Source organism: Onychostoma macrolepis, chromosome 03 (assembly GCF_012432095.1).
Source record: "Onychostoma macrolepis isolate SWU-2019 chromosome 03, ASM1243209v1, whole genome shotgun sequence".
Classification (NCBI taxonomy): domain Eukaryota; kingdom Metazoa; phylum Chordata; class Actinopteri; order Cypriniformes; family Cyprinidae; genus Onychostoma; species Onychostoma macrolepis.
The window spans coordinates 50,900,468-50,915,321 of record NC_081157.1 but is presented as its reverse complement, the minus strand read 5'-3'; the positions used below and the strand labels follow the sequence as shown (position 1 = coordinate 50,915,321).

General features: G+C 37.1%; 1 pseudogene; it reads right to left on the bottom strand.

Moving 5' to 3' along the window:
* Positions 1-7,134, bottom strand: part of LOC131535822 (uncharacterized) — a 12,281-nt pseudogene extending 5,147 nt beyond the window's left edge.
* Positions 7,135-14,854: the final 7,720 nt, after the last annotated feature.

Genomic DNA, 14,854 nt, shown 5'->3' with positions numbered 1-14,854 from the left:
CTGTAGATAAGCCATGTCCTGTTAATCTTCTCCCCGTTTTTCATTTGGATGCAGTAATTATTACTGGTAAATCTCCGCCCCTCTTGATTTTTGGGGAATTCTACACTAACTTGTATGGGACCTTTGCGAATGATCGCACATCGCTCCTCGGCCGTGAGTTTCTTAGGCCAGAGAGCCGGGTCATCTGTCAGCAAGCCTACAGTGCTTTGGTCGGTGGCAGCAGGATTAGCACAGCTACACTGAAAAAAACAATGAGTAAGATTTACTTAATTTTTCTTTGGCAAGTTTTTGCACGCATATTTAAGTAAATTTCACATATGTAATTAAGTAAACTCTACTTAACTAAGTTAAGTAAAATTAACAAAGAAAATAAGTCATTTTAACTTGGCTAGTAAAAGGTTGAGTAATGTCTACTTAGTTGAAGTTTCCTTTGTAACACATTTTACTCAGAAAATATAACATTGAATTATACCACACTTTTAAAGAGTATGCTTTACTTAGAAATATCAAAGTAAATAACACAATAGATATTGTGCGGATACCATATCTACATAATAAAAGTAACGCGTCACCTGAACACAGAGACTCGGTACACAATACACAGTGATGGTAACATTTGATTGGATCGTTTTTGAGTATGAATGTGTCATTTTGAGTAGAAAATTAACTCCAAATGTAACAAAATGGTTGATGCCAGTTACTAAACCTATCAACAAAAGTAATGATAAAACAGTGTAAATACAGCAGGAAAACAGCAAAAAAATAAAAATAAATGAACCTTAATTAACTTAATTATTCAAATCCCAGTGCATGATGGGGACACCAGTATAAGAAAAGTTTAGTAAATTATGCTAATATTAATGCTTTAATTTCTACAAGCTTGAATTGACTACTAATATAGAATTTACTTACTTTTTCTTTTAATTCTTGCCTGAACAAACTTTTACATGTAGAAATTACATGTTTTTTTTCTGTAGTATTTACTTCACCACAAAATCATTTTTATTAGGGTATGGCTAGGGCTATTACTAGCAGAGTAGGCATTTGACTCACCAAAGCCCCATCATCGTCATCATCGGTGTCAAAATGGCCATCACTGGACAACTCTTCCACCTCATCTGTGTCAAAGTCGATAACACTGTCGGTGACGGCGGGCGGCAACAACGTGATGTCCTTTTCATTGATTTCTTGGTTGTTATCCTCAACTAGCGCCACTTCACAGCTAGCTGTTGCTGATGCTGCTGTAGTGGCATGTTCAACGCTTTGGGCGTTGTTCCTGTCTGCATCCCCAACCCCAACAACAGTAGCCGTAAAAAAGTGTGTCATCTTCGGCAGCGTTGCCAAATACTTATCTGTGTCTTTTCGTTTTTTTCTCTTATTTGAGCCGCTTGGGTAACATCGTTTCATTTTCGCGTCTTGCTTCGTCTCTGTTTGTGTACTTCCCAGTCCTCCTGTCACTGTGTGTTTATCTTTCGCGCCACGCACCGTCACGGACTGGTCCATTTCATTATGAAAGTAGGGGGTGTATGTGTAGGGACAGATAACCATGAACTGGACATTTTAACTACTACTTCAATGTTTCAACGTATTTCTTAAGAATATCAATATAATTCACCATGCTTTTGAAGCGTTCATGATGATAAGGTTTTTTTTGTTTGTTTTTTTTTTAGGTTGGTTGGGGGCCCCCCTACTTCGACCGCCGGTAGGGGGCCCCAAGCAACCGCCTACCTATGCCTCTATGTTAAGACCGCCACTGCACATCGGTAGAAACATGTCAAGAAAATGAATCTTTAAGACTGCTGTAGATTTAAATCATTTTTAACTGCAGGATTGTATTCCCTTTATATGTTGTTATAATCATTAACAGAAATAAGCTAATTTTCTAAATGGATTTCAGAGTGAATCATTAACTGAGTAATTAGTCCAACCGGTTCAGAAAAGTTCAGATAGACAAAATAACCCCCCCCACCCCCACCCCCTCCAGTGAGGAGGCAGTCATCATCACTACAACGTAACACACAATAAAAACAAAGAATAAGAAATGCATTGGGTCTCATTCACTAAGAATACGTACACACAGATTTGTGCATGAAACCTGTGTATGAACATTTTCATGAACAAATCATGATTCATTAAAACTTTTGTACTAAAATTTATTCTAAATTTAAGAAAAAAAAAATATAGGAACAACTGAAAGCACATGTACGCAAAAATCACACTCTGGCCGGTCTTAATCTATATAAACTATATATAAGCTATATAATGTACGTTTCATCTTATGATAATAGTTATATATTATATATAATTATGATAAAATGTATATTTCATCTTAAAATGATTTCATCATATACAGTGAAAGAGTAAGAAAAGCTGTGAGGTTTCTTTGAATAATAGCACATATACACCCCGCTGTATAAAAGGTGTTTTATTGTGTATGAACTGATTTTGAGGAATGCACACTTCACATTGCTCAAAAATCCAGCAAGAGAGCGTCTGTAGAGAGCAAGCGTCATGTGGGGTTGCGTGGAATATTTTTAATGAAAGGCTGTAAGGAAAGAGTGTGCGGAAAGCCCTTATATGGAGATGGTCTGGGTGTTTTATGCAAACGACTAACCTTGTGCTTGCAGCCACTCATTTGTAGTACTCAGAATTCACTAACATTAGGACGAGGTTAAGAACAAATTCATATGTGTACGCACGTGCTGTGAATCAGGCGGAAAGTTGTCGTGAGAAGTTTGAATGTGCGTAAATACAAATAATCTAAAATTATTAGTGAATGAGACCCAATGTTTTTTTACATGTTTTATCTGGCTTAATGTCTGTTTTGTGGCCTTACAATTATTAGTTACTAAAATGTAATGTAACTTAGATTCAAGCTATACATTTTATCAATATCTGTTACGTAGAAATTGAACATGTGACTTCACTTGCTACCATGTTCTACCAGCTACAGGAACCATAAAATAAATATTTATTACTCAGGACCATTGACCACATTTACAATATATTCCAAAATTTCATTGTGAACACACACACACACACACACACACACACACACACACAAATCTTTCAAAGTACTGATCTGTTCCTTGTACCCAAAACTCAATACTATTTAATCACTAGCCATGAGAGATGTTTAGAGTAAATTTTAGACCTCACCCTCTGACTGAATCTTCTGCTGTAACTCATTGATTTCATTATCCTTTCTCTTCAGTACTTCTTTATGTTGTTCCTCCAGTTCATGTCTGACTCTGTTCTCTCGAGTATTCACATACATCTGAGCTGAATAGGGTCTGGTCTTCATGTTTTCTATATAATCCAGCAGTTCTGGGATCTGTCTGGAGTTTCCAAGTTCCTTTAACCCAATCACTTTGTACTGACCGCCACAATGGCGGATTAGCCCCCGCGATCCTGTGCTGGATTTGACAAAAGAGAGTCTGACGCATCACTTCCTCCTCTGAGAGACCAATCAGAGCTGGAAGCTTCAGCAGATTGATCAGACGATCATGAAGCTCCACGTCTGATCTTCTGTCTATCTGCTGCTGGATCAGCTCTGATATGGAGGATTTTAATGTCTCGTTACTCCCGCACACAACCAGATTCAGCGTTGACACTGATAAATGTAGCAAAATATATATTAGACCACCATTTTAAAATTTAAGTATAGAATACAAAGAGTCTTCAAATTTGCAGGCTGTTTGACTTACTATTAGGACGTTTGCCCTCTGGACTTTGGTCTCTCCTGCTCACTGCAATCAAAATAAAAGAAACAGAGAGACAATAATTGGTTTGAAGGTATTACATAATTAATTGCCTTGTAAGGCTCAAACTTTCTTTAAAGTGTCATGAAACCCGAGACTACTTTTTTTCCTGAGATTTTAGCAGAGGTGTTTGTGTTACACATCATAAAAGACAATGTTAGCATCCATTAATTGTAACTGTTGGAGAAAACTGGTTAATTGTAAACTTTTTTGCGCTATTTTCATCTTCCAGGTTTAAAATCTACATCGTGTTGATGTCACAATTTGTGACATGGCAAAGGACGTGTCGGTGTCTATTAAATGATTCATGAGACTGTGTTCTTATCCTATGAGAAGACGCTTCGCTTAATTATTCACAACAGCATGTGTTGATTTGCTATGACAGACACTTCAGACTGTGAGATCGTGCACATTAACTGAGAGAAACGTTCATGGATCGAAGGACAGCGTTTGTTTTTGCTTTGTAATAAGAGTTCGGCACAAACACGATTCATTCACTTAGTGAGTGTTTACAGCTCCATGACACAACCAGTCAAAAGACTTGTATAAACGCAACAGAATAAGCCTTAAAAGTTATCAGAGGTGCAACAGGGCTTTCATATGCTTTCAATGCAAAGTGCAAATGGCTGTGCATTTGTTTGTGTTTTTATTGGAGGGAATAAAATGAAACTGTCTGAAACTGTCTGAAAAGTTTTCTGTGTAGTCTGTCTCCCCTCTTTCCCCTCCGCAGCAGACCACGGCCACTTTTTTTTAGCGTTTTTAAAACTGTGGTGAGAACTAACCACTGCTGAAACAGGGGGTTTTCATGAGAATTCATTAATGAATTCTGTCATTAATTACTCACCCTCATGTTGTTCCAAACCTGTAAGACCTTTCATCTTCAGAACACAAATTAAGATATGTTTGATGAAATCTGAGAGCTCTCTGACCCTCCATAGACAGCAATGCAATTACCACAATCAAGGTCCAGAAACGCAGCAAGGACATCAGTAAAATAATCCATGTGACATCAGGGGTTCAACCGTAATTTAACGAAGCTACAAGTCTGCGTGGCGCAGCTGAACCTGACACTCTCCAAAATGGTGGCAGGGTGACCCGGAGGAGACGAATTGTTGAATAAAGTTGAACCCCTGATGTCACATGGATTGTTTTACTGATCTCCTTGCTACATTTCTGTGTGATGATCATGGTAATATCCTTGCTGTCTTTGGAGGGTCAGAGAGCTCTTAGATTCCATCAAAAATATCTTAATTTGTGTTCTTAAGATGAACAAAGGTCTTAAGGGTTTGAAACCTTAAGGAGGGTGAGTAATTAATGACATAATTTTAATTTTGGGGTGAACTATTCCTTTAACTATTAGTGACTGTTAGGGGTGTAACGGTACACAGAAGTATATGAGTTTGGTACAACAGGAAATGCATTTTATTTCATTTATTTTGAACAGACAGTAGTGCTACATATGAGTAGCATGAGCAGTTGTTTTAATTGATTTTTGGTTTTTGAATTGTATAATTTCAAGATTTAAAGCAAAAACAGAATGGTCTGACTAAATTTGTGAAATTTTGCTACAAAAACACCTGCACAAAACAAAAACAGCAGAGGGACTGAATGAGATGCAGATTCACTCTATGACAGCAGGTGGCGCTTACAGAACAGCAGCAATACAGTGTTTCCTTGGTTACCACTGTAAACAAAGCAGCACTGCACTTATAAACATTGCTTTAATATGCATTATATGGAGGTAAGAGGAAAAGAAAATGCCATCAAAACATTTCTGAAGACATTCAATTCCTCTCAGAGAAACATTTAAATAACACCCCCATATCTGTCTTCCTATATTATGAGCATTGCGAACAGTGAGCTTGATCTGCCTGCTACAGTATTTTCTCCTCTTTACAGAGTTTAAAAATTCCACAAAATAACATTTTGGGAAATGACTGCAATGCAGTTTCAGGAATAGAGTTTGGTCAAAAAAAAGGTTCTGAATTATGGTGCATCTCTAGAAACCAAAACTTTCCCACACCGCTGATTTAAAACAAGCAGGTGGTTCTTCGAGCCCTTGCTGGCATCTGAACTCACTGTAGTGTGACAGTGTAGTGTAATGTCCAGTGTAGTGCTCTTCCGTTCTGATCAAAACATCAAACAGGTTCTCCCCGCTGTGACACACCCACTGATGAAAGTGCTCTAGTTATTGGTTAAAATGGAATCACAAGGCATGGCTTATTGAATATTAGATCCCTGTCTACAAAAGCGCTTTTTGTAAATTATATGATCACTGATCATCACCTAGATATGCTCTGTTTGACAGAAACCTGCCTAAAACCAGATAATTACATAATAAGTCTACCTCCCAAGTCAAGTCATGTGACTGCTGATTCAGTGATGTCATGGTCCAGATCAGTTCACTTCTCTTCCAACAGTGTCACTGAGAATCAATGATGAACTGACTTTAACTGAAAAACTGATTTCATGCTATACATCAGTTTCAAAACAATAAACAATGATAGAAGCATTTTGAAAAGTACAGCCATAAAACTATTACACTATATATTATTTATACTTTTAATTTTTATTTATTATTTTTTTTATGCAATTATGTTCATAAATGTAAAAAGTAAATGTACATGCAAATGTGGCTTAACTGATCAAATACATTTTGGGATCACTGTATTTTTAAGGCAATAAAAGTATGAAGACTTACAAGGGTTTGGGATCTTTGAGAAACTGAATGTTCTTCTTTCTTCCTTTTTCTCTTTATGGCTCTCATCAATATTTTCATCCTCTGAGAGATCAGAATCCACAGATATGCTGTCTTCTGCGTCCTCTGATGAGCCAAACATTGGTGTTTCTTTCATTTTTCCATGAAAATATTTGCCCTTCAGTGTATTCTTTACTCTTTTGAAAATCTGAGATCTGATTTTTTTATCCTTAGCCTGAAGATGTCCTCCTCCACATTCTGCAGTTAACTGTTGAAAGAATTCTTTAACTTCAGCTCTGTGTGTCTCTTCATCAGTTGTGAGCACTATCGTGTATTTAATGGCATCTTCACTGAACTCTTTCAGCACGTGTTTCACTCTTCTCAGGTCGTCCTCAGTGAAGTCATTGTGCTGCAGTACGAGTATGAATGCAGGAGGTCCTGGATCAGACAGATTCACACACTCTCTCACTGTCTGTGTGATCTGATGATCTGAGATGTTCGTCCGGAGCAGCTGAGAATTGATGATGACTGTCACATGTCTTTTCTTTAGCATTCCTCCAACTCTCTGACTGCCCTGATGGATCTTCTCATCTGAAGGAGCTTTACTGTTAAACACAACTGTTCCCAAGATTAAGTTTCCCACTCGACTGTTTTCCGACGCATTCTTCCCCAGGAGAACAAACCTCACTGCAAAGAGTCGAATCAGACATTCGGTATTTAAAACACATACACATTCTCTGTGACAGCATTCAAACATCCATCATAAGAGAAAAGCAAATCAAACAGTGGTCCATTTGTGAGTTGTCATGTTTAGCACTTATTTCTCCAGCAATAGCTTTACACTGCAAGAGCGATTTTCTCACACAGTATTTTTTTTTTTGTTTGTTTGTTTGTTTGTTTTCCATTACAAACATCTGTACGAAGTCTTAAATCAAGATACATCTGAGATATAAAATATTAACTATTCTTAAAAATAATCAATTCAAATGGATAACTTTATTTTTCCTACTCTATTGGTAGATTATTTTCTTGTTTTAAGAATAATCCTTACTTTTTTTTTTTTTTTTTTTCATGAAAATCAGTATGAAAATCACATAAAACCTAAAAGCATCACTGTAGGAGTTAGCAATTAAAAACACTAAACTGTAAAATATCACACTTTGCTGTTGCTGTTAAAGCGTTTATTAATTGACTTACTATTGTAGAAATCTGGAGTACTGAGGCCCACTGTAAAACACAAGAACACAAACACAGATAGTTAGTGAGTCGGGTGAACATTATGTGCACTACATGACTGAAATAATTCAGAATGAGGAGATCAATTATGAATATAAAATACAATTTGAATCTAAAAGGCAACTCATAAGCACTCTGATTTTAAAATAATATGTGTGTGAAATTGATATGATTAACAAAAAAAGGGAAAAACAGCAGGCCTAGTGTAAGAAATAACTAGACATATTATATATCTTTAAATATTATAAATGCCTTGATTTTGCAAATGTTGTTAAGTTGCAAAGGGCCCAAGAACCCATCTCTCTCTCTCTCTTATTTCTAATCTACTTAGTCCTTTTTTATTAAATGGATAGTTCACCCCAAGATGAAAATACTGTCATTACTTACTCACCCTCATGTCGTTCCAAACCCATAAGACCTTCGTTCATCTTCAGAACACAAATTAAGATTTTTCTGATGAAATCCGAGAGCTTTCTGACCCTCCATAGACAGCAATGCAACTGAAATGTTCCCAGGTCCAGACTATGTTCCCAGGTGACAGACCAAAACTCAAATTAAGTTTTGCAACGCTACAAGAATACTTTTTTGTGTGCAAAGAAAACAAAAATAACAATTTATTCAACAATTCTTCTCCCCCGAGTTACCATCTTCCACCATTTTAGAGAGTAGCACAACGCATACGCACGCTTTCCCCTAAGTGTAAACAACGCTTATTACGCAACTTTCGTTCAAGCGCACTCTCCTCCTGAACGTAAACAACGCTTATTTTGCAGCTTTCGTTCAAGCGCACTCTCCCCCCCCGAATGTAAACAACGCTGATTACGTCAAATATGTTCTTGGGTACTCTCCAAAATGGAGGAAGACAGTAACTTGGGGGAGAAGAATGGTTGAGTAAATTATGTTATTTTTGTTTTCTTTGCACAAAAAAAGTATTCTCGTAGCTTCGTAAAATTGAAGTTGCGTCACTGATGTCTCATGGACTGTTTTACTGATGTCCTTACTATGTTTCTGGACCTGGGAACATTTCAGTTGGGTTGCTGTCTATGGAGGGTCAGAGAGCTCTCCGATTTCATCAAAAATATCTTAATTTGTGTTTTGAAGATAAACGAAGGTCTTATGAGTTTGGAACGACATGAGGGTGAGTAATTAATGACAGAATTTAAATTTTGGGGTGAACTATCCCTTTAAGTAACACCCAAAGATCCAGTCTCCCATGGGCTGGAGCAGTGGTGATTTGGCCAGCTCTGCCAGCTGCAAATGAATGGAGACTGCTGGGAAAACATGAGAGTCCAAATGAAGTGTGGAGAGAGAAGAAAAGATGAAGAAGAATAGAGAAGAGGGGAGCTGGGAGGGAAATAAAGGACTTTTAAGGACAAAGTAGCCTATACTGATTTTGTGCACTCTAGAAATCTTAATCCATGTCCAGTGTTTGCTTTATATTCTCCTATAAGTTATGACTGATAATATATCATTTGAACTCTTTTAAACCAAAGGTGAGCTGTCTCATACCCTCTCGCTCACAAGCGCTTGTTAATGTACAGGTGCAGCTCAATAAATTAGAATGTTGTGGAAAAGTTAATTTATTTCAGTAATTCAACTCAAACTTTGGTTCTTTTAATTGTGATGATTTTGGCTCACATTTAACAAAAACCCACCAATTCACTATCTCAACAAATTAGAATATGGTGACATGCCAATCAGCTAATCAACTCAAAACACCTGCAAAGGTTTCCTGAGCCTACAAAACGGTCTCTCAGTTTGGTTCACTAGGCTACACAATCATGGGGAAGAGTGCTGATCTGACAGTTGTCCAGAAGACAATCATTGACACCCTTCACAAGGAGGGTAAGCCACAAACATTCATTGCCAAAGAAGCTGGCTGTTCACAGAGTGCTGTATCCAAGCATGTTAACAGAAAGTTGAGTGGAAGGAAAAAGTGTGGAAGAAAAAGATGCACAACCAACCGAGAGAACCGCAGCATTATGAGGATTGTCAAGCAAAATCCATTCAAGAATTTGGGTGAACTTCACAAGGAATGGACTGAGGCTGGGGTCAAGGCATCAAGAGCAACCACACACAGACGTGTCAAGGAATTTGGCTACAGTTGTCGTATTCCTCTTGTTAAGCCACTCCTGAACCACAGACAACATCAGAGGCGTCTTGCCTGGGCTAAGGAGAAGAAGAACTGGACTGTTGCCCAGTGGTCCAAAGTCCTCTTTTCAGATGAGAGCAAGTTTTGTATTTCATTTGGAAACCAAGGTCCTAGAGTCTGGAGGAAGGGTGGAGAAGCTCATAGCCCAAGTTGCTTGAAGTCCAGTGTTAAGTTTCCACAGTCTGTGATGATTTGGGGTGCAATGTCATCTGCTGGTGTTGGTCCATTGTGTTTTTTGAAAACCAAAGTCACTGCACCCGTTTACTAAGCATTTTGGAGCACTTCATGCTTCCTTCTGCTGACCAGCTTTTTAAAGATGCTGATTTCATTTTCCAGCAGGATTTGGCACCTGCCCACACTGCCAAAAGCACCAAAAGTTGGTTAAATGACCATGGTGTTGGTGTGCTTGACTGGCCAGCAAACTCACTAGACCTGAACCCCATAGAGAATCTATGGGGTATTGTCAAGAGGAAAATGAGAAACAAGAGACCAAAAATGCAGATGAGCTGAAGGCCACTGTCAAAGAAACCTGGGCTTCCATACCACCTCAGCAGTGCCACAAACTGATCACCTCCATGCCATGCCGAATCGAGGCAGTAATTAAAGCAAAAGGAGCCCCTACCAAGTATTGAGTACATATACAGTAAATGAACATACTTTCCAGAAGGCCAACAATTTACTAAAATGTTTTTTTTTTTTATTGGTCTTATGAGGTATTCTAATTTGTTGAGATATTGAATTGGTGGGTTTTTGTTAAATGTGAGCCAAAATCATCACAATTAAAATAACCAAAGACTTAAACTACTTCAGTCTGTGTGCATTGAATTTATTTAATACACGAGTTTCACAATTTTAGTCGAATTACTGAAATAAATGAATTTTTCCACGACATTCTAATTCATTGAGATGCACCTGTAAGCATCTGTTGTTGTTGCAGTCTCTGTTATTTTGTTGTTGTTGTTCCGTCTCTTTAGTTTAATTTTCTACTGTGAAACAACGGACCGGGACAGTGCTGCCACCATGTGAAACAACTGATTACTGCAAAACAAATTCAATGAGCATGTGCAACCTGCACGTACAAAGTTACGTGCGGTTACAAAAACCGGGTGGTGCATGTACAGTGCACCCGTACTGCACTGATGACAAAATTCGTATCACGCATATTTGTACCAAGGGGGCGTCTTGCCCCACAGGTGGGGTAAAATGCCACCAGTCTGACAAAGCAATTTGCTTTATACATCTAGAGCAAAATCAGAGTAAAGAACGTTTTAGCATAAAATTAAAAAGAATACAATCAATAATTATGAATTACATATTTATAATTGCCTATTTGAAAAATATTGTAAGCTGATGATAACTGGTTAGCTAACTAGCTATCTGATGCTAACTTGAGGTCATTTTTAAATAGCCTATTAAGTACAAATATTTGTATTCAACAACTTAGTTAGAAAACAGATGATGGAAAACCAAAGGTTTTGATGTTCAGCGTTTTACCACACAGAAAAAAAAATGTAATTCTGAAAGTATAAGTCAGAAAGAGCTTTATTGAGAATATGTTTGCACATACAAGGAATTTGTTTTAGTGTCACAAGCTTCCAGTATATAGATACAACAACAAAACACAGATAATAAAGAATAAGATGAGAATAAAAATACAAAAAAAAAAAAAAAAATCGATCCCCTGATGATTTTGTACGTTTGCCCACTGATAGAGAAATGATAAGTCTATGATTTTAATGGTAGGTTTATTTGAACAGTGAGAGACAGAATAACAACAACAAAAATCCAGAAAACACATTTCAAAAAAGTTATAAATTCATTTGCATTTTAAGGAGTCAACTAAGTATTTGACCCATTCGCAAAACAGTACTTGGTGGCAAAACCCTTGTTGGCAATCACAGAGGTCAGATGTTTCTTGTAGCTGGCCACCAGGTTTGCACACATCTCAGGAGGGATTTTGTCCCACTCCTCATTGCAGATCCTCTCCAAGTCATTAAGGTTTTGAGGCTGACGTTTGGCAACTCGAACCTTCAACTCCCTCCACAGATTTTCTATGGGATTAAGGTCTGGAGACTGGCTAGGCCACTCCAGTACCTTAATGTGCTTCTTCTTGAGCCACTCCTTTGTTGCCTTGGCTGTGTGTTTTGGGTCATTGTCATGCTGGAATACCCATCCACGACCCATTTTCAATGCCCTGGCCCTGACGGTACATGGCCCCGTCCATCATCCCTTTGATGCGGTGCAGTTGCCCTGTCCCCTTAGCAGAAAAACACCCCCAAAGCATAATGTTTCAACCTCCATGTTTGACGGTGGGGATGGTGTTCTTGGGGTCATTGGCAGCATTCCTCCTCCTCCAAACACGGCGAATTGAGTTGATGCCATGAGCTGGATTTTTCTCTCATCTGACCACAACACTTTCACCCAGTTCTCCTCTGAATCATTGGCATGTGCTTTCTTCAGCAGGGGGACCTTGCAGGCGCTGCAGGATTTTAGTCCTTCACGAGCGTAGTGTGTTACCAATTGTTTTCTTGGTGACTATGGTCCCAGCTGCCTTGAGATCATTTACAAGATCCTCCCGTGTAGTTCTGGGCTGATTCCTCACTGTTCTCATGATCATTGAAGCTCCACGAGGTGAGATCTTGCATGGAGCCCCAGACCGAGGGAGATTGACCAGTTATTTTGTGTTTCTTCCATTTGCGAATAATCGCACCAACTGTTGTCATCTTCTCACCAAGCTGCTTGCCGATGGTCTTGTAGCCCATTCCAGTCTTGTGTAGTTCTACAATCCTGACATTCTTGGACAGCTCTTTGGTCTTGGTCATGGTGGAGATTTTGGAATCTGATTGATTGATTGCTTCTGTGGACAGGTTGTCTTTTATACAGGTAACGAACTGAGATTAGGCACACTCCCTTTAGGAGTCACCTGGGTATATTATTGAGCTAATGCTTATATCATTCAGTGGCATATGAGCATCAGTTACATTTTTAGTTAGTATTGTTGGTATTGTTACTGTTACTATTGTTGTTGTTAATGGCAGGGATAAAATGATCAGTCTTAATAAAGGTAATTTTCTTTCCATAACTCATTGTCAATAATGCATCCATGTAAATTAAATTACAAACAAGAGCAGAAGGGTGACTGCAGACTCTCACTACAGACTTGTAGTTACAGAAGTGTTTAAGATAGTGAAACCAAATTTCAGCATCAAGATCTTGGTCTGGTTTCAGATGATCACAGATAGACCAAGATCTGATCATCTTCCTTTCCTAATTATTGAACCAGATCAGTATATTTTAAGTTCTGCGAGGGACACAGACAAACAGATGTACAATACCCTTAAGACATTTTATCTCTTAGAAATGTAATGTGATAAATCAACAATGAACTGACTTTAACTGAAAAATTTACTTTTTACTATGGTCATACAACTATGCCAAGTAAGTGCAAAACAATATAATGCAATTTAAAATGATAAAACATTTATATTTAATTTAAACAAATATGTGCAGTGTGCTGAAGAATGTGTGTCCTGACATCCCTGTTACTCTGTCAATCCTGCTTCTGTCATCAGTTTCATAAAAATTGTAAGAATAGTCAGGTTTCCATCCAAGGATTTTTTTTTTTTGCAAAAAAATATTTAGCACTTCAAAATTTTTATCAAATTAAAGTTGATGGAAATGCCATAAATTTCTCATGTGTTGACACAATCTTTTTCCATTTAACTTTAGTGCATAAATTCTATATCGATACGTAAAATGTGGCAAAAATTAGTTTTTTTAAAACACTTTTTGTCGAGAAAAGGAGCTTTAACGCAAATAAATGTGGTGTCAAGTGACAGAATTAGCCTATAGGCAGCGTCCATGTTCATGGTGTTGCTCACATTAATGTACCGTTTCCATGTAGTTCAAAAGCGCATTAAACCATGTTCATATTATTAAATTTCTACCTTTCAAACATACATATCTTAATTTGATGTTCCTTTAGTATGTTGCAAGTTTAAAATGTATTAATTTTGTTCTGAAGATCTTGTTTTACATGGATATTGGAACGATAAGTACAACATTTTAAATTAATTCGTTTTGGCTTGTTATAGCTTCTTATATTTTTATTCTTGTTTTGTTATGAGTTCTTCCTACCGTTAAATTTAAAGGATTTGTTGTGGAGTGAAGGGAAATAAAATAGCATGTTTTTTTTCAATATGTTTGGCTGACTGTATTTTATTATGACAATAAACAGGCTGCGTTGTCGAGTTAGTAATGCTTAACCCAGCACGATCACTTGATTTTTCTTTTCCTTAAAAAAGTGGAAACTATGGAAACAATTTACAATACTCCTTCATGTTTGGTAATATAAGAGTAAGACATTATTTAAAACTATTCTAAATATTTATTTTATTTTGTGTACATTCACAATAAAAACAAAAAAATGTGCTTTTGTAAAATAAAGGAAACAGGATGCCGCTTTCTCAAGAGCGCATCATAAAAATGAAACAAAATTCTGCATATAGGCTGCTAATTTTTGCACAGTTTTTTTTTTCCTTTCGTTTTGTTAATTCATTAAAGCTGCAGTCTGTAACTTTTTTTATTTTATTATTTAAATAATTTCAAATATCGGAATTTTAACGTTTTGTGTTTAATATATCAAAACATGATTTATGCATTTGTAACTGCAGGTTAAATGCATTTATGTCCTGCATTAAACTGTGTGTAAATACATCTAAACGCCTCTTCAGATGCAACTTCTGTGTTTCCTCTGCATTGCAAAGATGCATTTAGTGTATACTGATTTAATTTGATTGGTAACAGCACAAATGTCTTATTATTCTAATTCACTGAAAGAATGCAAGAATTTGACTCAAAAGATGACGCACACTTTTAGAAAAAAAAAATGGCATTATAAAATTTGTGCATTATAAAAGGTAAATATGTCCATAAAAGGTAAAAATCAGTTTAAACTTATTGGGAAAGATACATTTCTAACACTGCTGTGTTATACACTTCATATCA